Below are 27,570 nucleotides of genomic sequence, written 5' to 3'. Positions count from 1 at the left end.
AAACCCATTGCCGACTCCAACAAATGGTTCTCAGCAGAATTAAAGGCTCTCCGCAATATCAAAAGAACTGCAGAAACTAGCTGGAGAAAACCCCCTTCTCTCTCCACTAAAGATATGTTCGCCTCGGCAGCCTCCACCTACAAGTCCGCCATCTTAAATGCAAAAAAAGAGATCTATAACATGAGAATACAAAACACCAAATCTGGCACTAAAGAATTTTTCTCTATACTAAGGGAACTTGAATCACCACTGCCTCCTTCAGAGGACTGCATTAAAGACAAGGCCTGGTGCAATAATATCCAGCTTGCCCTCGCTAACAAAATTGCCCTCCTACAAACTAAGATAGAAGCAAAAAAAGCCAACCTTGCCTCCAAACAGAACCCCAATAGCATAATAAACCACACCACCCCTAATTGCCCCTCCTTCCACTTCTCACCAGTCACAGAAGAGGAAGTAATCAAGATAATCGCCAGTCTCAAACCATCCAACTGCAAAGGCGACATCTGTCCCGCCTCCGTCATCAAAGACGGGGCTAATGAATTAGCACCTCTCATCACCACTTTGATCAATTCTTCCTTCAAAAACTCAGTGGTCCCCAATAACCATAAAGAAGCGTGGGTCCTACCCCTGCTCAAAAAACCCAACCTCGACCCCAACATCCCAACAAATTACAGGCCCATCACCACAGTCCCATTTCTCCTCAAAATCTTAGACAGGGTAACCTACCTCCAAATACAACAACATTTGGAAGACAACAACCTCCTAGGCCTGCAACAATCCGGCTTTAGACCAAGGCACGGGACTGAAACTGCCCTCTTGGATTTAAAAATCCAAATGGATGATGCCAAAGATAAGGGCAAACTGGCCATTTTGCTCTTGTTGGAGCTATCTGCTGCCTTCGATCTGGTTGACCACCAGATCCTCACTCAACACCTCTCCTCGACTACTGTATTCTCTCAGAATGCCACTAAGTGGATCCAGTCATTTCTGTCTGACAGGTCGACTAGGGTCTTCGCCCCTACTGCGGCTGCGGACACTATCCCAATCACATGTGGAGTCCCCCAAGGCTTCTGCATTTCCCCCACACTTTACAATATCTTCACGAAGCTCCTTTTTGACCGTCTTGACAATCTGGGTGTCAGCTACACTAATTATGCAGACGACACCCAGGTCCTCATCACCCTCACTGGCAGCTATGACGAGGATGTTGCAAAGCTTAATGAAATCTACCTAGAAATCCAAGCCTGGATGGCCACACACAGTCTCTGCCTCAACGACGATAAGACAGAACTGCTTATCTTAGGCTCCCAGGCTCGCCTTAACAAACTTGACCAAAGGTACCAATCCTTTACCATTGACAACAACATCATAAAAGTTTCTAAAGAGGTCAAAACACTAGGTGTGTACCTCGATTCCACCTTGTCACTAAAAAAACAAATAAACTCCACCATCTCTACCACTACCTACACCAATAAATTTGTCAATGCCTGCAGGCCTTTTCTCTCCACCTCGAGTTGCCTCACCTTATCTAGAGCGTTGATATTGTCCAAAGTAGACTATTGCAACACACTCTACCTAGGCACTACCACAAAAAACTTGAACAGGCTCCAGATCCTGCAAAATAATGCACCCTTAACCTCCCGCGCAAGGCTCACATATCCACGGTGAGCAAAGAAGTCCACTGGCTCCCGATCCGCGACAGAATTAAGCTAAGAACCCTGGTCATCACCCATAAGTGCCTGTCACGCACCTCCCCTCGCTACCTCTCAGACAAATTCACTAGACACTTCTCCACTAGACCCACCAGAACCCCCTACCTGCAGCAACTAAAGGTCCCCAACTACAACCTAAAAACAGCAGGAGGTTCCAGCTTCCCAGTTCTTGCAGCACAGTGCTGGAATACACTCCCTCTTGCAATTAGATCGGAAGCCGCATTCTGGCCATTCAGAGCCATGGTGAAATCTTGGCTACTAGCCTAAACATCTAATCTCTCAATGACACGCCCGGCCAGCCGCCACTCGCCACCATGTAAGTAATGCTCACCCTGGCTACATCCGATTCAGGACCACCCTGTAACCCGGTCCTTACTCTCCACTGTAAATATCTTGTACCCTGTTCCCTGTATATTCTATTTTTGTATGTAACTACTTAGAGCTTGGACTAATGTATGCTCTGACTGGTGTATTAAGATGTTTGTGTAACGATATGTAACGCTGCTGTGCACATGATTATGCGCCCAGCTACCTGAGGGTTCGGACGCGCTTTATAAATAAATAAACTAAACTAAACTAAACTTTAACAACAGTTAGATACCTGTAGGCGTATTCTACCTGTGCATTTGTTTCCAACGATCTGTGATAATCATTTATTTGTGTCATTCTTCCATCCTGTTGGGTAGTTAGATACCTGTGGGCGTATTCTAACTGTTTGTAGTCCTTCACATAATTTGTTGACAATCATGAAGTACACATTATTTCATACATTTTGGCTTAAGAACATTAAATACGCATTTGTTAGGTTAGCTGGCAATCTCTGCTTTAGAGTAATGGTGCTATCATTACATTCAAACCATTCAGAATTCTTGTTAATGTATGCAGTGTAGTGACCTTGATTGTCGCTCCCGCATGGTAGATTATTCCTACTGTTGTAAAGGTTTTCTTTCCAAGTGACACTTGACCGTGTGTGAATCCAGTCAGTTTGCAGTTGTTTTTGGTGCCCTCTGAATTATAACGTAGAAGCATAAGTATTATGTAGGCACTATGAGATTGTATCAGTAAGGTGGAGCGATTGTCTGAATTGCAAATACTACATAATCTGCCATTGTTTGCATTTTGTACAAGTTGCTGAAATGGAGTGCTCTCACAATTTGGTATGGAAACATACACAAATCACTCATTTGGGATTTCTTCGTGTATCACTTTGCTACAGAGAGTGCATGTATGTTTCCACATGTACGAAATTTGGAAGATTTCATTTACAGGTATGCTTTTGTCTTCCAATACTAATAGTATGTACGTTATAAATTCTTGTGGATCTTCTTGTGAGTTCATAGTGAATCTCACCATTCCAGCACAGTCGTCCAATTGTTGCCTTACTCCATGAACACTGTATGTGTTGTCAGGATTGCTTGTTGCATTTCTATGCAGTACTAACATTTGCAAACACAATTGGTCTGTACTGTGCATGTAAATATTGTTAACAGTTGGCGGCAATTGAAATAGAATATTCATTGCTACATTTGCACAGCAACTTACCCCACTTTCATTTGCAAATTTGAATGGCCCAGCAAGTTCTGTATCTGAGTGCATTTTTCAGTTTTTCTGTTGCTTCTTTTCCGACGTCCCTGGTTTACATTCCCTAATAGGTTATTCTATGCTTGCGGCAATTGATGAAACTTTAGCTTCTTTTCTTTTCTTTGCGGAATTTGCTGTTGAATTCTGTTGCATTTCTGTTTCATTTACTTTTCTTTTACCATGTTTCACTTTATCTGGAACAGGGTATTGTTTCAGATGAGGGGTGTACAGTGAATGCAATCTATTGTATTCTAGAATGCAAGGAATATCAGCTTTGACTTTACTTGAATCAAAGTTTATTAGCAATAGACCGTCAAGTGTAAGTAAGCGTGATAATGCTACGTAGCTCATGCCTTCCTTAAATACTGTGTTTCCTATATCTATCAATGCTTTGTCTAGGGTAAGACCTTGCGATTTATGAATAGTAACTGTATATGCAAGAGTTAGAGAAAATTGCTCTCTACGTACATACATGTCTTTGAAGAGAAGAAATCGAGCAATTGAGCGCCCTATCCTTTTCACTTCTGAAACTTTATCAAAGCGAATATTTACAAACGGAATGTTGCTATCACGTGGGTATGATTGAAAGCCAACAACTGTGCCCAGTGCTCCATTAACTATCCCTTGCTCTACGTTTATGTTACGTTTAAGCATTACTCTACAATTTAAGGATAATTTCAATATTTCAATATTTTTTCAACCCAGCTGTTGGAGATTGAATTTTCTAAACTATTTAGTCTTGTTGTGGCTTGCTCACACATGGGTACTGTCATACCATGTATGTCTAGTTTGTCTGTGGCGCTAATTTCTATTATTGGTTGCATTTCTTTCTTTAACATTGTTTCATTGAATTTGAAACAGCTTGTAAGAGTTGGCATTAAGGCCATACAATTGACATTTTTGTGCGCTATTTGTTCCTATGTTGTAGGCAGCTAAACCTGTGGGGGCCGTTACAACAGCTGACAGTTTGTTGTTTGTCAATTGTTGAAGGAACTTGCTGATGATTTTGATTAAGAATGTTTTCCCTGATCCAGCTTCACCACTGACGTACAGCAGTATATGTTTGTAATTTTGATAGGTACATTCTTTATTTTCGTGTTGTACACCATGCACAATTTGTTTTGTTACATCTTCAAAAATGGTGCGCTGATCGTTGTTAAGTTTTGCTTGTTGTACAGTTAAGTCTTCTGTATCTTCTTGATATTGATACATGGTGTTTTCTACTTCTGCCATAGCTACTTCAGCCTCATTTGCTATTAGTGCTTGTCCTAGGGGTTCTTGACTTGCTGTTACAGAAGGTTGACTACTGTCGGAAGAGTCCTTATCTAGTTGGGCCTGAAGTTCTTCTTCCTGTTGCTGCTCATTGTATAACATTGTTTTGTACTGCATAAAGTTCACATCGGTGATAGTGCTTTCATTTGCTTTGAAAGCATCTTCATAGTAGTCATAATTATCTAGTATGTCTTCCTTTTTTCTCCATGGTTTGAAAAGTTGTAAAAGAGACATGTAATATAGTTCTTTCTGTTGAGGAGTTTTTACTGACAATTTTACATGATTAATTAAGCTTTGTTTGGTAAGTTTCACTAAGCTCCCTTCACAATCGGTCACTCTATATCTACATTTGCTTTCATCGGGTTTTACATTATTTTTGTATGCAAAGTTTTGAGCTATGTAGTATAGACACATGCTTTCCAGAGTGGTACTCCTGTTCGGATAGTATGTGTCCAGTAAATTGTTTTTTAGAATGTCTTGGCTGTTGGGATCATTTCTGGCAATTGTTTCTATGTCCTCATATGATTTTAGCACTCTTTTTCTAGATTTTTCAGGACCAAGACTGAGCCATACTATGTTGTCTGATTTTCATACAAAGCAGTGCCGGTTAAACGATCTGCTGCTTCATAGGCCCCACATTCTCTATGAGAGAGCATTTTTATGCCTAGGCTGTACAATTTCTGTGATAATGTTTTGTCTGATGCTAGGTCATCCCAGAGGTCTTGAAGCTCTGTTTTTTCTGCTTTTGTTAAGTAGGCTGTAATATATCGTGCAACAGCAGTTGAATTGTCTGCAATGTACTACACATCTATGTTTGCATTCCATAAAAGGGCAATGATTGCATTGTAATCATTGATATATTTTGATTCTTCCCTTCTTTTTATGTAATACATGTTTTTAGGTGATTTACCTTTAACACTATGTCAAACTGAAGACATGAAGTTGTTTACTTCACCTGTTTCTGTAACTGGCCTAATAAAACCAAAGCAGCATTTGGTGTAGTATTTACGTTTGTTTTTGTATTTGCGGCAACAATATTTGCCACATTTGTGTTTTGAAATTGTAAAATCAGCCCATGCAGCTCACTATGTGTCTGTTGTGAAGGGAATTCACATGTGACATATTTTTGGATAAACTGCAAAACAGTGCTATCACTGTCGTGCCCAAATTTCGGGGGAACCTTTGAATCATAACAGCATGTGAATATGTGGTGCTCCTCTCGCTTGATATTCTTTTCTCCAAAAGAAATGCTGCACTTCTCCAAGGGGAGGAACAGTTGTATTGCAAATAAAGTGTAGGATGGCATTGAAACAATGATGGAAATATCTTGAGACATTAAATGGATCTAGAGAGCAAAGTTCTCCAGGTGTTAATATATCTATGTTGTTTTTGTTGCTGTTTGCTATGCGTAGGAACTCATGTAAATCTTCCCATGCATATTCAGCACAACTTAGCGTAACAAACCTAGTCGGTGGTCCAAGGTTTCTGATCATGCAACGTACATCTCCGTGCCATCTGAACCAGTATTCCTTTGTACCACACATGTTTGCAAACAAATTTGTTATACTTGATTGTAAAACTTCATCTTTTTCCTGTACTTTTTGTATTAACTTGGTAGCTGACATATTTTGAAAGTGGGTTCCAGATGTAGGAATGTGTGCAACTCCATAACATAGTGTTGCTAATTCACTTTCATAGAGTAGGTGGAATATGTATTCCACATTTTGTCTAAATCTGGGGTCTTGCAACTACATTCGTAATGAGCGGTATTCTGATGCCCCATTGTATCTTCCACCTTTGCCAGTAGGAAATAGCAGTGGAAAAGCACGTGCTTCTATACTTTTTTCCCAAATACTCATTGGTGACCCTTTGGTTTGTCGCATTTGGTAAGTTTCTAGTGCATCATCTATGCTTTCATTGGAATGCAATGGATGAATTGTGTAATGGTCCAAAAGAGTGGATACTGTAGCTGGATCCAGAAGTTTGAATTGTCCAGTTTCTGATGGCTCTTGAATTATTTCAGTTGTTTCCCTTAAACTTTCATCAATATTTATTTCCTTGTAGTACTCATTATTGTCTTTTAGATATTGCAATGCTTGTCTAACTTTGTGTAAGTCCACTAATTGTTGCCAAATTGTTTTGTCCTTTGTTGGTACTCCATTTACCAAGACTATTCAAGAATGCTCTATGGAACGTTCCACTCCTAGAGTGTGTACATTTTCCTTTAGATATAATGGCAAATAAACTACTTTGCCACAAATGCCTTTTACCAATTCAGAGGAAGGTAATTTTGCTGTTTTTGGATGAAGGCCTATATTTGCTTGAAATGGGTGAACTGTTTGAATTATTATGCTCTCATACAAATTGAGCTGTTGCCGGATTTTTGGTAATAGAAACAATTCAAAATTATTTGTAATAGCACATGAAGGAGTGTGGTTGTTGTCTAATTTTGCAGTACAGTAACTGCAACATATTAGGCGTTCAGTTAGTTCATATTTGTTTTCAGCTAAAAGGTACAAAGCTAGTTCAAACCATTTAGAATCTTCATTGTCTTCTATTTTGTATGATATGTCGAAATTTTTTGTGTTCCTTTTGTAAAATGTTCTGTGGCAACACACACACACATGGTTTGGTACTTCAGCCGATGACCTTTTAAATGTTACTATTTCTTTTCTGTATGTGTGCAAGAGAAGGTTGCTATGTGCAGAATTGTTGCTACTATGTTCTAAAACTGTTGCATTTTGTAAGTGGCTCTCACTTCCAAAATACTTTTTCTGAATACAGTCAATTTCTTCTTGTAAGTATTTGGGTGTACCATGCAGAAGAGTGGTATTTAAATTGCCTAATTCTGAAGTTGGACTTTTTGCATAGTATATTTTCTACACTAAATTCTTACATTGGAATGATGTATTGATAATCTTTTGATATCATGAAGGTACTTTTACAAATAGGCCCAGAAATGCAGGCTAATGAATGTCCTTTTAGTCCTGTGTCTTTCCGCACTGGACAAATATCCATATTTTGCAGCACTTTCATTTTACTTTTTTCTTTACATTTTACATATCGATTGAGGAACTGACGTAAAGATTTGAAAGCTTTGTTTGGAATGGCACACATTGAGGTGCACGGCCATTTGTATACTGGACGATGTGGTTCTGCCGAATCGAGAGGTAATTCTGAGTTTTCAGGAGATAGTTGTGTAAGCAGTGTTACTTGTTCCATAATGGTAGTATTGATTTTCTTATACCCTCGTCCACTGCTATGGATGGCAATTGTGTTTGTTTGATTTTGTTTGTATGCTTCTTCATTAAAATATGGCTCTGTGGTTGTTGTGTGACTCCATTCACCACCACAAACATGTAAGAAATTATTTTTGTTCACATTCTGTTTATTGCTGAGTTTCTTTTGTAGTTTGTTACTTAGTTTCGTTAGTGCTTTCATCCTATTTAACACTAATATGAACAACTTCCTTTTGAGAAGGATTGCAGTGTCCATGAGAGTTTGTAGGATTAACTTTCTATGGTAGGTTTTAAGGGGTTAGGATGATTTCGGTCCTCTTCTTAGTAGATTCTGAAGGACTCTGTGACGAAACATTTTTGCTAAAATACTTTTTTTGCTATGGGTTCTTCTTACACTATCAGGATTATTAGGAACATTGTTAGCTGTACTGGTAGGCGTTTTTTGGACAACATTTTTGTGTTTTGTTACACATTTTAATGGAGGAGGTACAGTTTCGGTAGTTGAGACTTCCTTTATTTTGTTACCCAACTGCATTAGCTGGTTTGTACCATCATTCTCTACAAACTCTACAACAGGTGGATGCTTACATTGGGCACCTTTATTTTTATTTGCTCTACTTCTGCGTTCCTTTCTACGGAGTTGCTTTTTGGTAGGCATTCTTTGGTGTCTGTTGAGAAAAAAAATATACTCTGGTCTGTTTTCCAATGTATGTGTGCAGTGTGCATGTGTGCATGAGTCTGATGGGGAAGCTCTTTGTCATGGTGTGTCAACGTGCATTGAACTCTTGCAATGATTTGGTAAGGCTACTTTACTGTTTGTATACTACTACAATGTGCTACAGATGAGAGTGCAAAGTGGCCTACTTGTGACGAGAATCATTATTAATAACCGAAATGCCAAAAACTTGCTACAGCAACTTCTTTTCACAATCTAACCTTCTAAGGATTACGTATGTTATTTGAGTACCACACACACAGGGATTTGTCAGCCATTCTGCCTGTTATTCTTTGTTCAATAAATGGATATTTGTAGGTAGAATGGTTTACAAATCAATGCTTGCTTTGGTGCCCAAAAAAACAAATAACCCACGCAGCCTCTTTGAGGAGTAGTTACCATAGAAAGGTTGTACTGTACTTACTTTTTTGTGCAAGATGAGCAGGTTTCTTCAGATATGTCGTCTGCAGTGTAGATGCTGTTGATTCTCAGGAGAGTAGTCTTCACTGCTATTCAAAAAACAAACTCAATTACTTTGCGTGTTTGCAGCAGTAATGATACTGCACACATTAATTCTGATTCTTTCATCAGAGCATTCATCTTTCATAGTTCAACCCAGTGCGCGTGTACATTTCACTTCACTCTGTGCAGTCTTTGCATGGTACTTGCAATATGGTACTTCAAAGTCCTTCAAAATAGCTAAAACTTTTAAGGGTATGGAAATGCCTTGTTGTTTACAAAGTGTACTATGCATAGGAGAGAGGTTTGTAAGCGGTAGGGCATAGTACTAGATGGGGAAACATTTTCTACTTGTAAATTAAAAGCACAATGCTGAAAAATCAGGAGACCCTCAGAAGGAAATGTCACCACCGCAATCGGGAGCGCTTTCTATTCTCATACGATCAAATTGCAAGTAGCATTACTGTAGGTCGTACAGAGTACACAACTCCAACATTTTCACATACAAATTTGAGTTCTGCCCTAAATAGGCATGCTTGCAATGTATGTACAGGTTATGCAGACGAAAATAAGCAGTCGTGCGATTTGTGAATGACAAATCGGACATCTTGCACTTTATTATTATTATTATTATTATTATTAAAGGGGGAGCGTTGTTATGTATTCCCTATGGATATTTAGCATCATTATTTTGTCTAAATTAAATCATAAGGGTTCCACATGTTCTCTGATTAAAATATACATACCTGTTCTCCATACTGCACATGCATGGAGCTGTACGTAGAAATTCGCAATATTTGCACAGTAGTTTGTGAAGTACGTGCTTTGCAATGATATGCGACTTCCATTCAGAATCATCGACAGTAATTTTGAAGTGCGCAATGTTGATGACGGAGTTAAAATTAGCGATGTTCAATGTGATTGGTGGATGATTGTGCGACTGCTTATTTGTGTCCAATGAGGGACTCGCTTTGATACCGCTGTAGAAAGGGTGGAAGGACTGGGTAAGAGTTACGTGCCGCATGTAAGCAACGCTTGTCCGCTGGTAGGGAGTGTCACATACGGGTTTCTACAGCAAATCCTGCATGGAAAGGTGACTGTAGGCATCAGCCAATCAGATGTTCACATTACTCTTTTGTGTCGAAAGACGGTGCGCACACTGAAGATGGCAGAGGTGGATCGGGTCAGGGTTTTGATGCTTGGAGACATTTTTGTGCAATGCTTACAACACTATGCCGAGAGTAGGCATGTGGCACACCATTTTGATGTGAGAGGAGTGGAGGTGGTGTGGAGCGCTGACACTGATGCCAATGCTGCGGCATTTCTGCAAGTTTGTAGAGACTTGCGTACAATGACCACTCCTCATGTGGTAATTTTGCACTATGGTGCTTGCCATTTGGTATACGTGACTTCACGTACTTTGTTGGCAGATTTGGCACAGTTGGTTATAGCACTCATGACCATCATCCCAACAACGAAAGTAATTTTTTCTGCTTTACTCCCTAGAGTACAATGGAACAACAATTCTGTTTTCTGTCCAGATCAAAGCATCGGGAGGTGTATCATCAATCGCAGCATGCGTGCATTCATGCTACGAGCTGGTATGTTTTTTTGCTGCCACGATAACATTGCTCCAAGCAATGCGGATTACTTTGAAGGAGATGGTGTTGCGCTATCTTCTTTGGGAAATGCGATGTTCTTTTGGAACATAAGGCTTGCTTTAGAGAAGGTTCTGTAATGTTTGCAAGAGTAAAGCAAGGACAAAAAATACAAAAAAATACATAAAATACCAGATGTCTGTACGGTATCTGGCCAAAAATAAAAAAAATGGCTCTTTTCAGAGCCTACCTTAAAGGGGAAAAAGGGGAATAGTACTTTAATGTACCGTCGTCACGCTCTGATCCTGTACATGTCCGCGAACATGGTGGTAGTTTGCAGCCAGCACATATCACCAGCGGGGCTCCAGGGGTGGAGACGCATGTAAATGAGAATGAGCGGAGCTAGGGATTGGTCCATAAAGTTCAGTAGGTGTGTTCTGACCGACGTACCTTAGTAAGACCGTCTTCTCCGTCACAGGAGGCCACACAGCCCTGGCTTTCCATGCTCGAAAACAGATTATCTGGATTTTGGGAGACTCATGGATACATTGGTTGAAGGTGCATGCAGAAAGCTGCAGTTTATCTACAAATCTCGGATTTCCTCATGTGGAAGTGCACTGGCATGGCGTGCGTGGCATGAGATGGCTGGACTTGGTACCTCTCTGTGTTACTTTACTGACAGAGCATCCTCCAGATATACTGATCATTCATTGCGGAGGAAACAGTTTAGGCCATGTATCTGGAATTTCTTTGCAATTTGCAATGAAGGAAGGACTTGCGAAGCTCATGGACATGTTTCCAAATTGTCAAATACTTTTTTCCCGTATTGCCCAAAGACAAATATGGCTGCGTTCTTCTGCGTTTGGTCCACAAATGGAGAAAGCGAGACGCAATGTGAATAAGGCTGTGTGTGCATTTTAAGAGATGTTGGCATGTCCTCTTTCCACAATGAAAACATTTCTTTCGCAGCACTTTCATTTTCCGCAGAGATGGAGTCCACCTCACATATGCTGGCAATCAGATTTTTCTTTGCAATGTACAAAATGCATTGCGACCTCTTTTGCAATCACACTAACCTATCTGACAATCCGTTTTCACCAATCCACAGTTTTTGACCCACACAACACACCACTGAAAGGCTCTTTTCAGAGCCGCCACTTACTCACAGCGTACACTTCATTGTGTTTGCTCCGCCAGCACCCTAACTTTCTTTTTCCCCTACGACTGTCCGCAAACTTTTTCAGAACTCCACGACTGTCTCTTCATAGTTCTATTGTTATACTAAGAAAAGAGCCTTTTCTGTAATTTTTGTTGTTTTTACATTTATTGCTTAACAGCACATGGCACACTAGGACAAGAGGCCGAAGGAGGGTAAGGAAGGGACACCAGCCACGGGGATAAGAAAGGACAAATGAACAGCGAAAGATTTAGGGTGAGCTTTATTTAGGTAAGGAGCATATCTTCTGGTGCTCTGTGACTGCAGCCTCAAAAGCACTTCAAAAACTCTCCCCTCCTGCAGCGTACTGCGTCACAATACGTGCACACTACTGTCACCTTTGAAAGGTAAGGGTCAACAGCATTGCAAATGGCTTGTGAGGCAGCTGGAGGGAGGCGCTCCCCCACAGGAGTGTCTCTTGTGGTGGGAGGATCGGACACGGAGGATGCTGTGAAAGAACTCAATCGACTACGCTCTTCACATGGCACCACCTTGTGAATGTCCGCAATGTGGAACTAAGTGAGGTGTCACTTCATGGTTGTCGTACCAAAACTGTATGCACCAAATCTCCCACGACTCAGCACCACCTCGCACTGGTTACACTTCACCAGGTTTGCACGTGCTTTTGGTACGTTCCCATAAACGGAAAACAACCGCCACAACCACGACCCCCGCCGAGTGCTCCTAGTGCAGAGTTCCTCCACTTCATTCTCTTCCTCCTCTTCTTCCTCGCTCTCTACATCCTCACCCATATACTTCTCTACAGGCCCTTGGGGAGGTGGTGGTGGTGGCGGGTTTGGGGTTGGTGCAGAGGCTAATGACCCAACAGCAGCCATGGAAGCCATACCGATTAGTTTACTTTTGGTCACTACAGCAGTAAAGGCAGTACACCTCAATCTGCTATAGCTGGAAGGACAATGAAGATGCGCTCGGGGGTGTGGCCATTTGTAGGGGTGGAGGGGTGTGCCTCGTGACTGTCTTCATCCCTACACAGCGGTACACACATTTTACACAGCAAGTCCTGAGGTCAGCTATTGTCTGGAATATGTGAAATTACATTTACACTCTACAATACTTTGCCTTGTGTCTACAAATTCTTTTGTACTGTTGCGGAAGCACACCAACCGCGCAAATTAGTCCCCATGCTCAGCGTGGGTGCGGTCACATGATGACGTCCTCAACACATCCGCGCCAGTAATGAAAGTCCCCTGGACAGCAAATGCAAAGAATCAAACGTGCGCATGCACACAAGTGTCCTACGGGCAGTGTTCAGGTTCTCAAAGTCATTCAAAGTCATAACACAAGTGAGACGGACAGTTAGGGACAGGCGCGATGTTCGCTATACTTACGTTTGTAAAACGCATTTGCACGCATGCTATGTTCACTGTACGGACAGTTCCAGTGTCCTTAGGACAACTCCATTTTGTTTGCCTACGAACTTGCCGGCCACCGCGCCTGTTCTACGGACGGCACCATTTTGGCTGTGCCTAATACGGACAGCTATACTGTCCTTCACACACTCCCATTTTGCTCATTTACACCCATTCCCGACATCTGGTGTGTTCTACGAACATGTATCATCTCGTTTCCAAGAGGTACAGTGAGGTATAATATCCTTTGGACACACCTTTCTGTTTATGTACGCACAATTTCAACAGGTGGTGCAGTCAAACATCAAATCCATCTTACCTGACATTAGTAAGGGTAGGTGTACTGCCTTTACAGCACCCACATTCCATTCCTTGTGGATAGGTCGGACAGGCGCGCTGTTCGCGAACATTTTGCGTCTTTTTAAAAAAAATATTTAAACACAAACTCTTTCTCTACAACTACTGTACAAAAACATTTAAAACACACACACACACACACATCATTCTAAAGAAATACCGGGGGAAGCGGACACTGAAACAAATATGGGGGAATTAGGATTCAACACGGGCTGGTTATGAGGAGAAGATTTGTGAGGGGAAGAAGGGATGGATATTTCGTCAAAACGTCTATTTTCCTCTTGAAGGTTTGGGGGTGGGTCACTAGGGAATGGAGAAGCAGGGCAGGTGCAGGTGGGGCAATGCTAACAAACTTTTTCTCTCACACAGTCCTCCACAAACTCCCGTAATCTTTTAAAATTCTCGTTCAATATGTCCATTTTCTGCTCTATCCTTTTTATCCTGTCTTCTTTTGTCTCGTTTGTTGCCCTTTCCTTTTTTTTTCCTGGTCTGTAGAAAAAAAAAAAACATAAGTTAAATGCCTATAAAATACTGATCATTATTTTCCATATGCAGAGCAATGTGTACCATTATTGTCGCTGTCTTCAGACATTTCCCCATGCGGGAAAAACTCCTCCAGCCACTCCAAAGTACTAGCCATTTCTGAGTCAAAACAACAGAAAAAAATGTTATTTCTGCACCACATACCAAAAAACACACCCATATAAAAAAAATGACCTGCACTCACTCTTTTTCTGTAATCTCCCTTCGTCCTACTGTGTCCGTCCACTGTCGTTCCAGGCTGCCACGTTTCTGTGAAGTGATTACGCTGGAGGCATCCACTTCATTGTACATGGTTATTAAATGTGTTGTTTTCTTTTCCCAACTTCAGGTTTCCATATTTACTTATTACTACTTATAATATCTTTATGTCCTTCTTCTACGTTGTACACTTTTTGTGTAAAACAATAGTACATTTTCAACTACCCCCGCCTCTTTGGGTAATGTTGATCCGGTCCGCCCCGTCCGCAAACAGGCGCTCAGTCCGTCCCTTTCCAATATCAATAGGGAGGGGGTTCTGTATGCTCTATGTTAAATGTATGTCAAGTACGTACATTACACTGTTGCATTCGCCCTGCGTCCCGCTACGCGGTGATGCAGGGCACGTAAATAAAAGCCCCGCCACGAGCACGGGAGGCACTTCCGGGCAGACCATCGCTGGGTGGGGCCTGGAACATAACAATGGCGACGAGGTGGAGCTCGTATCAACATGTGCTTGGCATATAACAGGACGCGGATGGCCCGCAACCATCGCGCACAATATTTTGGACACCCGGTGGTGTTTTTTTTTCTGTTCTCTCCTTTGGTGCCATCCGTTCACAAAAAAAAGACATGCAACTCTCCAAATTGCCACAGCCGCGACGTGGCTCCAGGGAAGACCCAGAACAGGTTTCACGTGCCTAATCTGAAGGTAACATCGGAAGTGTGTGCCGGACTTGGGCTACCACGGTGCAGTGGCACAATCTGAAGGACTCACACCAAGACAAAACGTGTGCATGACAACATGGCGGCCGGAACATCCACCCCTGGGCCCAGCACGCCATCAAGAATCGCGGCAAACTTGTCAATGACATCACCACAGCCTCGCCCATAAGGAGGCTCATCGGCACTGGTCCAAACTTTTGACCCCTTCACAGACCCATCATCAAGTGGACCCAGATGGCAATTATGGATCCAAAAGTTCGAAATGGCGATGGAATGCAAGGACATAACGACGGCCAGGAAGATGAAGGCACACCTGCTGCTCAGTGTGGGCGATGAGGTACTACGCATTTTCAATTCCCTAAACGTTGACGATGGCCAAGATGCATATCTGAGTGCAAAAGATGCCTTAACGGCGCACTTCCTCCCACAACTAAACCCGGACTATGAGACTTTCATTTTTTACACCACCATTCAGGAAGTGGATGAAACTCTTGATGCCTACCACACACGGTTGAGGAAGTTAGCCATGTTCTGTGAATTTACAAATGTCGAGAAAGAGATCCGAAGGCAAATCATTAATGGCATCCATTCAGAAAAGCTAAGGCGGCTGGTACTTAGTGAAAAAGGCATCCCCCTACAATGGATCCTTGAATTGGGATGACAAAGGGAACTGGCACACACCAGGGCTGCCAACATGGAGGCCACGCTACACAAATTGCAACCCGCCCTCACCACAGCTTTGGTGTCCCAGATCACCAACAGACAAGTAACAAGAGACGAGGTCAGTGGGGGTTCTGCTCAAAACAGGTGGCAACCACGCATCCCGGGGCCCACGGAATGCGGTTGGTGTGGTGGACCACGACATGGCCGATGGAACTGCCCCATGCAAGGCACCACATGCGGAGCATGCGGCAGGAAGGATCACTATGCGAAAGTATGCAGGTCAGTGGGCACGACGACACAGCCCTCACAGAACTCTCAGGAAAGGAACGCGACCAAGAAGAAAAAGCAGGCCAGCGCAAGGAGGGTCGCGGCTGCCAACTCCTCAATGGAGGAAGATGGTGATGATGTCTCGGGCATGCAACGTGACCCCGGTAAGGAAAATGACAGAAAAGGGAGGAAGTACTACCTGGTGTCTGCACTGAACCAGGATCAAGCACCACAGAGAAATTCGGTCCGAAGGCGCAAGTGCGTGGTCACCATCCAAAACCAGCAAGTTCTGATGACCATCAACATGGGTGCCTCGGTGAACGTCATGCCCACAAGCGTATTCCAGACTCTAAACCCACAACCAGATCTGAAGAGCACAGACACGCTGTTGTTTGCATACGGCAGCCGGAAGCCCCTACCAGTCGTTGGCAGGTTCCGCACCACTCCGGGCCACGGCGAAAACAGGCTATCGTCGAAAGTCTATGTCGTGAAAGCAGGAATCGAAAGCCTTCTGAGTGGGGACGCAGCAGAAGATTTGGGGGTGGTCAAATTCATCTGCCATGTCGATGAGGTCACAGAGGTGGAAAACATTTTAAGTCAATACCCCAAGCTGCAAGACGGAATAGGTTGTTTGAAAGGCAAAACCATCAGACTGAATATTGATGAATCGGTACAGCCAAGAGCAGTGAGGCACAGGAGAACACCATTCCACATGCGGGAACAAGTGGAGAAAGATCTCAAAGCACTCGAAGACGCCAGCATCATAGAGGAGGTCACAGGGCCCACGCCATGGTTCTCTCCAATGGTGGTAACAAGGAAACCAAAACAGCCCGGAAAAGTCCGGATTTGCATCGACATGCGTCTCCCGAACACCGCCATTAAAAGGGAACGCCACATCACACCGACGATCGATGAAATTGTGGCCGACCTCACGGGGTCGTGTGTGTTCTCCAAAGTCGACCTGAAGGCGGGGTACCATCAGCTCAAACTTCACAGGGACTCTCGCTACATCACAACGTTTTCAACGCATCTAGGGCTGCGAAGGTACAAGCGCCTGAGCTTCGGGATATCGTCAGCGGCCGAAGTGTTTCAGCAAACCATTCAAGAAGTCATCAGGGGTATACCTGGCGTCCTGAACGTGAGTGATGACATTCTAATTCACGCGCCTGACAGGGAAGAACATCTCAAAAGACTACAGGCCCTACTGAGCAGGTTAGAAGATGCTGGTTTAACCATACACAGGGAGAAGTGTGAATTCCTCAGCCCGGAAATTATGTTTTTTGGCTAGAAGTTTGGCAGCACTGGCATCTCCCCTGATCCCAGAAAGTCGCAGACATTCAGGCTGCAAGCCCGCCAATGACTCCCACTGAAGTACGTAGTTTTCTTGGCATGGCCACCTACTGCGGCAGGTTCATCCGAAACCTGGCTACTCTGTCGGAGCCCCTACGCGACCTGACCAAAGTAAACACAAAATGGGATTGGGGGCAGGAGTGCCAGGAGGCTTTCGAGAACATCAAGGAGTCTCTGTCCATCGACACAAAGATGGCGTACTACAACAGCCTACAGAACTGTTTGTCGATGCGAGCCCAGTGGGACTCGGAGCCATCCTGATGCAAGTAACTAAAGAAGGGGAGAAAAGACCCATCGCATACGCCTCGAGAGCCCTCACGGCGACAGAGCAGAGATATTCTCATATTGAAAAGGAGGCCATGGCCGTGCTCTGGGGGTGTCAGCATTTTCATCTCTACCTATATGGACGCCGATTCACGGCGATCACTGATCACAAACCCCTTCTACCTATTTTCATGGGTACGTCGTCACACCCACCGGCACGGATTACCAAATGGCTGCTCCATCCTCAGCAGTACAACTTTGAACTGGTTTACCAGCCGGGCAGCGGGAACCCGGCAGACTTCCTGTCAAGGCATCCTCGAGCGGCAACCCCACAAGAAGTCCAAGTGGCTGAAGAGACTGAGGAGCACATATGCCAGGTGGTACGTGCCATGAGGCCCAAGGCCGTCAGCATCGAAGACATTGAAACGGAGACCCACAGGGATCCTTGTTGTGACCTAGTGAAGAATGCCATCATTTCTGGCGATTGGAAGACATTCATGAAGCACACACACAATAGAACGGTGGAAGCGAAGGGTTTTCTATCCGGCATGTTCACCGTCCGACAAGATCTGTCAGTCACCGAGAGCGGACTGCTGCTGAGAGGTATCCGCATCGTCATCCCATTGAGCCTACAAGACAGGATAGTGGCATTGGCTCACGAGGGACATCAAGGGATGGCATGAACAAAGGCTCGGATCAGGCACAGGGTTTGGTTCCCACAGATTGACGACCGGGTCAAAACACTCACAAGCACGTGCCTACCGTGCCAGATCACTGGGGCCCCACCGGAACCAGAACCAATTCTGTCAGCAGAACGTGGACGTGCCCGATGGGATGCTATTAGCATTGACTTCTGCAAGCTAAGTGAAGGCCTTTACCTGTTGATGGCAATCGACGACCATTCCCGCTACCCAGAAGTTGAGATAGTTGAATCCACAGCAGCGGACGTGGTCATCCCTGCCATAGAGAAAATGTTTGCAACCCATGGGCTCCCAACCTCCATCAAAAGTGACAACGGGCCCCCCTTCACGGGGATAGAATTCAAACAGTATCTGCATGATCTCAACATAAAATATCATCACATCAAACCAAGGTGGCCACAGGCAAACGGGGATGTCGAACGATTCATGAGGACCTTCAACAAGGTGTTAAGAGTGGCGAGGGCGAATGCCAGCCCGTGGAAAATTGACCTGTACCGTTTCCTGCGGAACTATTGAGTCACCCCACACAGCGACAAGAGGAGGGCTAGGCCATCCAATCATCAAATAGGTGACCAAGTGGTCATGTTGCGCAATCCAACAAAATCGAAACTGGACACCAGATATGAAGAGCTCCCATGGACCGTCAGTGACAGGCAAGGAACCATGGTGACTGTGACAAGAGGACGCAGTCAGGTGACGCGCAATGCGTCGTGGTTCAAGGCGGTGCCACGGAATCTGTGGACCGATGGTGAGTGCCACCAGGAAGCCGAAGAAGTTCAGCCCAATGAAGGAGAGCCCGTGTCCATCCAGGACGAGGCAGGAGCGAGTGACAGAGTTTGGGAACAGTTGAGTGAGCCGGACCTGGGGGACCCGGACAGTCAAGGTGAGCCCCCCACTGAACCAGCAGAGGTGAGTCCCCGAGGAAGGAGGTATGGCCTGAGAACTGCCGCCTTACCGCTCAAAGACAATGTGTGGTAGTTTAGCCCCCGCAAAGTATAAGCAGAAAGACTGGGGGGGGTTCGGACATTTGGGGAGTAGTTGTGAGTTAATGTTAGTAGTAGCGTTATTGTTGTTTTTGTTTGAAATAAAGGAGGAATGTTGCATTTGAAAGGAAGGGGCTAAACAAGTGATGTCGTCATTGATGTCATCATTGACATTTTAGATGACATCTTTAATGGTCTGGGTGTTAGTGTTAGCAGTGCACAGGGGTGGTGGCAGGGTTGGGGGCTTAGTTTACCATAACTGTCGAATTTCAGGGGTTTTTCGGTTTTAATTTGCAGCATAAAGGGGAGGTGTAAAGTTTTTTTTTAGTGAAGTGTACAGGTTTTTCTTAGGGCAACTTAACCATAACGTCCCCTCAACAAAGTTTTTCTTGTAGTGAATAAATAAATATATATATATAATTTATAACACATCGACACTCCCTTAACAGACCAGTTCACCTTCCGTCCAAGAGGCACCTGCGGGGACCGGACAGGAATTTCATCAAAGGGGGACCTGCCAACCATATCTTCTTTCACATGATTTTGTATGCCGCTCTCCACTGGAAGCTTCACAGTCTTCTGGCTAATGGCGGTAGCAGTCAAGCGTCTGGGAGCCTGGATCTCTGGCTCGGCCGATTAGACCGTGAACTGTCTGCTCTAGCACCTTGGCGCGTCTCTTATGCTAGATGGAATTACCAATAAAGATCGCAGATCAAATAACCGGACAGCCTCAAAGAATATGGCAAAGTACTACTTTATTCTCAGTTTAATAAAGCAAGATACACCAGCAGACATTGGACTGATGCTTTCTCACAGGCACACACACAAACTTGATTACACAGAGGTCTTATACCCCAATATAAGTCATCTAGGACGTCACCCTATATTTCAAACTGGAAAACCTATTGGCGGGAGGGAGTGGTTAGGGGAACATATCTACTTATAGAATGTATGCGGGTTCGTACTTCAGTGGTTGTCTCTTGTCAGTAAGACACACCTTGAACTACCTCTAAAATACGTATAATACTGATTATAGTGGACAAAATGGTAGCAGGTTGCTCTTTGCAACATTGTATAGAAGGTTGCCCAATAGACGCACTTATTGATTGGCATTCCCACACAACCTTAGACATTTGGCTCGGCTAGCAGCATGTAAGGAAAATGAAACCAGGTGCTTGAGTCACGTCAGATTACTCCCCACTTTCCCAATTAGTCCATCATCTCTCATCAGCTTGACCATAAGCCAATGTTTTCCGTCTGTCGTTGAACATGCAGTATTCACTGTTCTGGGATATTCAAGGGAGTATGAGCACATCACTTATCTTCAGATTGCAAATTTGTCCCTTTCGACCTTCAATCTACTGCTATTTGATTCAATTATGCTGGGTATTATTGCTCCTTTGGCCTCTAGAGACTTACTCACTCCAACTTGTACGAGCCTTGCTCTTGCATATGTTTTCATCTTCTTTAATCTAAGAGAAATATGTCTCAAGCTCATGGCTTATCCATCTGCCTCCCTTTGTGCTTTGTGTCTATTCCTCAAATAGCATCCTTGATTCCAGGCCAACATATACTCCTCTTCTTTTGCACACAAAGCTCTTTTCCAGTGTTTTCAGACTCTTTAGCCGTGGTCTATTTCTGAGGTAGTTAGAATGAATCTTTGCTCGAGCCAGCGTCCTTTTTCCTATCATGGCCGTCCTTGCCACGTTATATTTTCCTCTATGGCAAGCTTCTATATATCTACCTTGCGTTGCTGCTTTTTTACACTTATTGGTCTCCAACCTATTTATCATCTTTTTGCATACATGATTACTTTATCATTTTGTACATGCTTCCCTTATTGCTTCAGTTACATCATCATTCTTAAGTATTTTCCTACCGTTTCAGTATGTCCTCATATATCTTCTTCATGACATCAGTCAGTCCGCGTCAGATGTCCCTCAGTGCTCCATGGTGTCCAATGGTATGTGCAGTCATCCTTCCACTCTCTCAGTGCGAGGGTACATTTGGTATGCTTGTCTGAGTGCAGATCGTCTCTCATACTCTTGATTGATTGATTTATTTATTTATAGAACGCTTTTTACACCAAGGCGCTGTACAATGGAACAACAAAATACAAAAAACCAACAACACTTAACAATGGGAGCAAAATTTACATCTTGAATCATTCAACAAAACAGTGCAAAGAGCAATTAACTGAGGGGGGTAGAAAGGGGAGAGGGAAGAGGTGGGGGGGTAGTAGGAGTTGGACAGGGCGAGGGAAAATGGAAGAGGAAGAGATAAGGTAGGAGAGGGGAGAGAGGAATCAGGTGAGAGGGGAAGTTTTCAAGGAGGAGAATGGAGGAGGAGGGATTTAAGGGAAGTGCAAAATGAGGCGAAGGTCGTGGTAGAGCGGATTGTGAGAGGGAGTGAGTTCCAGTGCAGAGGTGAGAGGAGTTGGAATGAGCGGAAACGGGAGGAAGCGCAGGGGGAAGGAGGAACAGTGAGGAGGAAATAGTCAGCGGAGCGAAGGGGGCGGGATGGGGAGTAGAAGGAGAGAAGGGAGGAGAGATAAGGAGGAGCAAGACCAGGAAGGGATTTGAAGATAAGGCAGAGAAAGTAGAATTTAAGCTGTGAATAGAAAGGTAGCCAGCCAAGGTAAGAGAGCGAGGAAGAGATGGAGTCACGGGAGGTAAGGAGACAGAGGGTACGGACAGCAGAGTGGTATATTGATTTAAGAGGGGCAAGTTGAGATGCGGGAAGTCCAAAGATTAGAGAAGAGCAGTAGAAGAGGCGGGAGAAGATGAGAGAGGAAATTAGGAGTTTGGTGGCGTGGAATGTGAGGGAGGAACGGATTTTGCGTATATTGTAGAGGTGGTATCGTCAGGTGCGGGAGATGAGTGAAATGTGTTGTGAGAAGGTGAGAGAGGAATCAAAAAGAACACCTAGATTACGAGCTTGGGGGGAGATCGGGAGATTAGAGGGAGGAAAGTGAATGAAAGGAGGAGGGGAGGGAGGGGAAGAGAATTAGAGGGGAAGAAAAGGACTCCAGTTTTATCGGTGTTAAGAGAGAGAAACCGGGAGGACATCCAGTTCTTGATAGCAGTGAGTCAGGAGGAGAGTTTAAGGTGGAGGTCAGGTGAGAAGGAGGAGAAAGAAAGTAAGAGTTGAGTATCGTCAGCATAGAAGTGATGGGAAATGCCAAACGAGGAGATGACAGGGGCAATGAGAGAGGTGTAAAGAGAGAAAAGGAAAGGACCAAGTACAGAGCCTTGAGGATCACCGTAGATAAGAGGAAAGGAAGGAGAGGACTGGCCTCCCCACGAAACAGCAAAGGAACGGGAGGAGAGGTAGGAGGATAGCCATTTTAGAACAGGGCCTTTAAATCTGAAGGAGGAAAGAGTATGGAGTAGGAGTGGATGATCGACAGTGTCAAAAGCTGCAGAGAGATCAAGTAGAATAAGGATAGAGGATTGCTTAGCATGACGAGCAGAGAGGAGTGAGTTAAGGATAGAGGTGAGAGCAGTTTCAGTGGAATGTTTGGGATGGAAGCCAGATTGGAAGGGAGGAAGTAGAGAGGAAGAAGTAACAAAGGATGAGAGTTGAGAGTAGGCAATGCGCTCAAGAAGCTTGGAAAGGAAAGGTAGAAGAGAGATAGGGCTGTAATTAGCATTGAGAAGTGGATCGGCGGAGGGTTTCTTTAGAATAGGAATAATCGTTGCGTGTTTGAAAGTAGAGGGAAAGGTTGATGAGGAGAGGCAGGAGTTGAAGAAGGTGGTAAGGTAAGGGATAAGAAGAGGGTAGATCTTGGGGATAAGAACGGAGGGGAGAGGGTCAGAGGGGCCGGACGTGGGGTGGGCTTTGGATAGAAGGGAGGAGACTTCAGAAGGGGAAACAGGTGAGAAGATGCACATAGTAGAAGAGGGAGGAGAGGGGGGAGGAGGAGAGAGGGAGTCAGAGAGGGAGTTAATTTTTTGCCAGAGTGTGAGGATTTTGGAGGAGAAATAATTGGCAAAGTCAGAAGGAGAGAGTGTGGAGTTGGTTGAGGGATCAGGAGAGGAGTTGGAGGAGAGAGAAGACAGGAGAGAGTTTGAAAAATCCGACGAGGGTGGGAGGCTTGAGACTGGAGAAGGTTAGAGTAGTAGGAGGATTTAGCTGCTGCAAGACAAGAGTTGTAAAGTGCGTGGTAAGAAAAGTAAGAAGTTTGATTATAAAGCGAGGGAGTTTTGAGCCAGAGTCTCTCTAACCGCCGGAGAAGGCACCGCATAGAACAGAGATGGGAGGTAAGCCAGGGTTGAGAAGGCTTCCGAGTAGGACGAAAGAGAGAAAGAGGGTAAAGTTGATCTAGGGCAGTGGAGATAGAAGAGGAAAGGGAAGAGAGAGCATTGTCCGCAGAGAGTAGAGCAAAGTCATGGGGAGATGGAAGAGAAGCTGAACAAGTGTCAGAAAAGAGGGCAGCGTCAAAATTACGAAGGTCACAACGCGAGTAGATTGGAGGGGAGGGATTAGCAGTAGTGGAGTGCGAGAGAGGAGATAGTGAGAATGAGAGTAAAGCATGGTCTGAGAGATAAACAGGAAGAGAAGAGACAGGGGAGGAGGGATAGGAGGAATTGAAGATAAGGTCAAGAGTTGACCCAGAGGAATGAGTAGGGGATGAGGGAAGGGGGGAGAGGAGGTAGGAGTCGAGGATGGAGAGGAGGGGAGAAGATTGAGGGGGAGAAGGAAGATGGATATTAAAGTCGCCAAGTACAGTTAGAGGAGAGGGGGAGGGAGAGATAAGCGAGAGGAGGTGATCTAGGCCTTCATAGAAGGAAGAGAGAGGGCCAGGGGGGCGATAGATGATCAGGAAGGAAATAGGGTGGGGAGTGGAGAAGGACTTGTAGAGGATTTCAAAGGAAGGGAAAGAGGAGAGAGTTGGAGAAGAAGAGGAGGAGATGTATTTGGGTTGGTACAGGAGACTGACGCCTCCGCCACGGCCAGGGGGGCGGGGGATGTGAATGAAGGAGGAAGAGGAGGTCGTCAAGGATGCGGGGACAGAGGTGTTATGAGAGGGAATCCAGGTTTCAGTAAGACAGAGGAAATGAAGGTTGAGGGGAAAGAATAAATCAAGGGTAGCTGCAGTTTTATTACAGATAGATCTGGCATTCCAGAGAGCAGTGTTCATGAGGGCAGAGTGGTTAGCAGTGGGGGGGTAAAGAAGGTTAGGGCGGTGAGAGAAGGACTGGGGGTAACTGGAGGAGCAGGGGTGATGATAGTGAAGAGGACTAGGCATTAGGACTAGAAGGAAAGAGGAGAGAAGAAGGGAAAGGGGAAGGAGGAAGGGTGGAGAGAGGGGGGGAGAGTGAGGTGGAAGGGAGTTATGGAAGATCGCATACCAAAGGACAAGGAGAGGGACAAGTAGAGAAGGGCTGTAGTTGTAGGAGTTAGGAATGTGGCGGGTAGAGACCAGTATGACAGTTACAGAAGGGGGAGGCAGTGGGCAATGAAGGACCAGGCAGTGGGCATTGATGCGGTATAGGGACAACATAGGGTGTCCCACAAGCAGCTCTTCTCCTGCTTTTCCAGTATGACAGTAGTGAGGGGGCAGGAGTTAGGGAATATGCGTCTAACTGCTCCTCTACAATTTCTTTTTTTGACAACCTCTCAAGTCAGACACATTTTTGTTTTAGAGTTTCTGATGTATTCATATTAGATCTGAAAGCATTACTTGCACTCCCTCTTGGTGCAAACAGAGCTGCCCTGTCCTCATTTCTATTCTTCAGGTATTCTGCCATCTTCTAGATGTGATTGTTTGTAGTTGGCACTTAGACTGAGCGTCCACAAGGAAACGTGAGTTGGGTAAGTCTGTCTTCAGTGTGCTTCAACTTGAGTTACTATTATGTTAATGATTTAGCTAGGAAAGCCGCAGTGTTAGTTAAATAGAGCCTTACCCTTGACCAATAAATTGCAACTAGTACCATAAAAATAACTAAACTTCTGCACTAACCAATATATTCTCAATAAATGATGATCACAATAACTCCAAATAGTTCTCAATATATTTCAATTCTCAATACATATATCTGTCATATGTCAAAGAACAGAAAATCTGACTTGACACTTACTGTTCACAAATAACTTCAATGAATAATTTGTGTATCAGCCGCCACGTGTTTTGACCAATGGTCTTTCTCAAATTCCAGTTTCCCATTAATCAGTAAATAATTTCCCATTACTGGACAGTTAGCCTAATGGTCTCTAATGGTCTCTATATAGGGGACTAATTTCTTGTTCGAGGGATGTCAGTAGGAGGGTATTCTCAATGTCTAAAATAGTCAGATGATTTAGCGGTCTCAAAGGTGTACATATCCTCACTTGCTTTAAAAATAATGTTTTGAGTTTTAGTCCCTATTGTGGGTGTAAATGAGAGTCCTTTATTCAATGCCGGATTTTCAGATGAGGTGAGCTGTCTTTTTAATAAATGAATCACTAAGTTTGTGGTGTCCTCTTTGCCACCTGCCTCTTGGAACTCGATCTCATCAGCCTTTTTATTTGATCTTGCTCCTCGTCCGTCTCTTCTCCTTCCTCCCCTCTTGTCCCTATTAAGAGACCTTGCTTTGGTGGGTCCTGAAATCTCACATGTTTGGTGTTGTTCTTTGGTTGCCTTTTTTGTAACTGCGTATCTCTTCTAATAAACCCTTCCTTTGTCCAATAACAATTGGTGTTGTGGTAGCGGACTGGGCACCTAAGGTCTGAATCGATTCCCAATCTGAATCTATATCTGAACCACCATGTGAGGTGATCAGAGTACTCTTTCTAGATGTTGGCTTCTGAATTTGGTCAAACTTAGTTTGAAATGTATAAACCCGATCGTCTCAGTAGACCCAGTCATCTCTGAAATATTTGCAGGATTTCCTTAGTTCGACTTCATCAAGTTTTGAGAATATTATACATGTCCATGTAATAGATGATAGATGGTTGGATTTGTATAAAATAATCACATTCCTGTTGGCAAATCAGCCCTCTTCCAAATCTTTCATAGCTTTTTTTTTAAAGATTAGGAGTCTCTTGCACTTGTCCACATTTGTATGTAATCATTGGTGTTAAAGATAACAATCGCCCTACCTTTAACTGCACTTCTGATGACTACATTCTTATTCTCCCCCAATTTCTTGAGACATGTGAGATCGATCTTTTTTCTCTAAGTTATACAAAACTTTGGAAAGTTCTTCTTCTAATTTCTCTTGGTCTTCAAACACCTACTTTAGAAGAGTAGGCATTCTTTAGAGAAACTTTGGGAAGGGGGTCAAAAAATGGGTTGCCTGAGTCCCGTAGTAATAGAATGAGTAAATCTTATAATAGAAAGGGATCATGAGTTTTGGTGGGTACAAACCCCAAACCCAAATTCAATACCCGTTCCTCTTCATTCGTTAAGACATATAACTTGCGTCTGCTGTTCCTTGTCATTCTCCGTTACTCGGTCCATTCATCTCTGTTCGGACCCTGTCCTAAACATTTCTTCCATGGCCTGCATCAGGACCGTCAGGACACCCGGCCTCTTTTTTGCTGGATAGTTGAAACTATAGGTGATTGTGACCTTTGTTCATATCAGAGGCATAGCCAGGATTGTCTGACAAGTAGCGCTGAAGCTAATGTAACTCGGCCCACCGCAGTGATATTCAACTTCTGTAAATGCCCACACAGCCCTATTGAGTGGGTATTTACACATTTTGGGTAGGTCTTGTCCACTGAGGCCCTACCCTGTCTATGCCTCTGTTTTATATGTTACTTCACTGCCCTTATTGGAGTTTTCATCACTCGAACAGTACGAGGCATTAGTAAACCTAACATGTCTGTTTTTCTGTGTTCCTTTAATATTGTTGCTTAGATCTCTCTTGTGTCCCTCTACCACGTATAGGAAATGTTTCTCATGCATAAAGTTCACCAAATTCTTTTTAAGCTGAGAAATTCTGTCATTAGTTGTTTTTAGAGCTATATACACCTGTGTGATGTTCAGACTGCATCTTCAGGTTAACTTTGAGAGAGAAGAGTTATTCAGAGGTACCTCTACAGACATTATACATTTTTTTTAAAAACGATTTTATTAGTTTATTTAAACAAACAATACAAACCAAACTTGCAGTGCATGAGTTAACATTTCAATTTATACATCACATAAATGTGTTCACTGCTTCCCTTATCCCACCCCCCGTTTCGAGCCTATCCCTTCTCACTTTCTGTTCCTGCATCCTGTGATAGGGTTCCCCTTCTGTGGGTTCCGTTGGGTCTCGCATTGACCCAAATAACTCTGCTACTAACAGTTTCTAGGCCATCAGGGCCTACTCTGTCTCCTCCTCCCCCCCAGTGCTAATCGCTTCTTGCCACACCATGGTTTCTGCCT

Source organism: Ambystoma mexicanum, chromosome 2q, assembly GCF_040938575.1.
Source record: "Ambystoma mexicanum isolate Mex_15411 chromosome 2q, UKY_AmexF1_1, whole genome shotgun sequence".
Lineage (NCBI taxonomy): Eukaryota > Metazoa > Chordata > Amphibia > Caudata > Ambystomatidae > Ambystoma > Ambystoma mexicanum.
The sequence above is the reverse complement of the archived record's forward strand: the minus strand, read 5'-3'. Positions refer to the sequence as shown.